General features: G+C 39.3%; 1 non-coding gene across 1 annotated transcript; it reads left to right on the top strand.

Annotated features, from left to right (window-relative positions):
• Positions 1 to 713: 713 nt before the first annotated feature.
• Positions 714 to 820, top strand: LOC127133072 (small nucleolar RNA R71). Its single transcript, XR_007807067.1, has one exon. It is a non-coding gene; the product is annotated as a small nucleolar RNA R71 (small nucleolar RNA).
• Positions 821 to 2050: the final 1230 nt, after the last annotated feature.

Genomic DNA, 2050 nt, shown 5'->3' with positions numbered 1-2050 from the left:
GAGAGATCTGGGTTTCAAGCATCTTGGTATGAGTAACTATTTGGTCAACCTTGGTTCCTAACTAAGTAATCAATTCTTTAACATGAATGTTTTGGTTCATGAACTCCTTGTTTTGTTGGGTTTGAGCGGTGATAAAATTTTCCACAATTTTCTCAAGGCTCGGTTTTGGTGGTACAGGTTGCATAGGTTGATTTGATCTAGGGGCTTGATAACTAGGTCTCGGAGGTGCATTATTTTGAATAGGGTTATTGTTTTTATAGGAGAAGTTCAGGTGATTCCTCCATCCAGGTTTGTAGGTATTCGAGTATGGGTTCCCTTGGGTGTAGTTCACTTGCTCAGAGTGGGTTTCATTTAATAGACTGCATTCTGCGGATTGGTGTCCTTTGGTTCCACATATCTCACAATCCGACGAAACTGCGGCTACAGTATTCGGGTTTATGCACATATGCTCGACCTTAAGGGCTAATGCGTCCATTTTAGCTTGCATCATGTCTATAGAGCTTAGTTCATGCACTCCTCCTTGGGCTTCCTTCTTCTCAACTGTCGCTCGTTCGACTCCCCATGATTGATGGTTTTGAGCCATATCTTCGATGAGGGCACTAGCTTCAGGATAAGGTTTGTTCATCAGAGCACCGCCTGCGGCAGCATCGATGGTCATCTTTCTGTCGTAATGAAGTCCATTATAAAAGGTTTGAATGATTAACCAATTTTCTAAACCATGATGTGGGCATGCTCGTAACAACTCTTTATATCTCTCCCAAGCTTCAAACAGCGATTCTCCTTGGTTTTGGGTAAATCTAGTTATATGGTTTCGAAGAACGGTGGTCTTACTCGGGGGAAAATATCTAGCAAGGAATACTCTTCTAAGGTTATCCCAAGTCGTAATGGAATTGGGTGGAAGGGAATCTAACCATGATAGAGCTTTATCTCTGAGGGAGAAAGGAAATAATCTTAAACGTATTACCTCAGGAGAAGCTCCATTGGTTTTAAAAGTGTCTGCTAATTGAAGAAATATTTTTAAATGTTGGTTTGGGTTCTCAGTAGCGAGACCTGCGAATTGTCTCTGTTGCACTAGTTGCAACATGGATGGTTTAAGTTCAAAATTATTAGATGGTATGGTTGGGTTTACTATACTAGAACTAGGTTCTTCATTAGATGGTAGAGCGAAATCTTTAAGAGGTCTTTGGTTTTGATCTTCGGCCATAGCTCTCTTAATTCTATGAAAGAATAAACGTGCGCGAGCGTAACGTTCAGGTTCCGCCAGAGGGTATACTAAGCTTAAACTTCCGGTGCTGCGAGTTCTTCGCATTGACCGGCGGGAAATAGCCTAAGTCTAAACGATATAACAACAGGAAAATGAAATTTGACGAAATTGGTCCCCGGCAACGGCGCCAAAAACTTGATGCGGATTGTTTCGCAAGTATACGAACGCGTCAAAGTAATATAAAAGATTGTCGAATCCACAGAGACAAAGTGTCAATCTATCGTTATCTATTGTTATGGTGTTTATCAAAGGCAATCAAAATAGGTGTTTCTGGAGCGTGCAATGAAAAGTAAAGTACTGAAATAAATTTAATTAATAAAGACAGGGTCGAATGTAATTCACGTAAACAATGGATAATCCAAGTACTTGCTAGTAGAGCTACTTATGGGCAATGTTTCCTACTTTGAAAAGAACTAATTTAACAGGAACTGTCGCTTTCGCGTATTCAGAACCGAGTTGTACTCCCTAATCAAACCCTCTTATTGTCACTTATAAAAAGGCGCGCATTGCGTTAGAGTAGTAAACCTATTTTTAAGAAATATAGTATCTTAACTAAGTTGAAAAGTATTATAACCTGGATTTCTTAACCAAAAGAGGTTCTCACGAACCAGACTCTAAACTTATAAACGCGTCCGAAAATAGTTTTAAAATCTCTTTTCTTCTTAATGTTAAAAACTCCTAATGAACTAGACAAAGCACTTTCGATGTTTTTGAAATAGTTAAAAACAATTAAGTTTAAAAAGACGTTGGACGACTTTCGATCTTACCCAACGGAATTGAAGTGCG

This window comes from Lathyrus oleraceus, chromosome 3 (assembly GCF_024323335.1).
Source record: "Lathyrus oleraceus cultivar Zhongwan6 chromosome 3, CAAS_Psat_ZW6_1.0, whole genome shotgun sequence".
Classification (NCBI taxonomy): domain Eukaryota; kingdom Viridiplantae; phylum Streptophyta; class Magnoliopsida; order Fabales; family Fabaceae; genus Lathyrus; species Lathyrus oleraceus.
The sequence above is the reverse complement of the archived record's forward strand: the minus strand, read 5'-3'. Positions and strand labels throughout refer to the sequence as shown.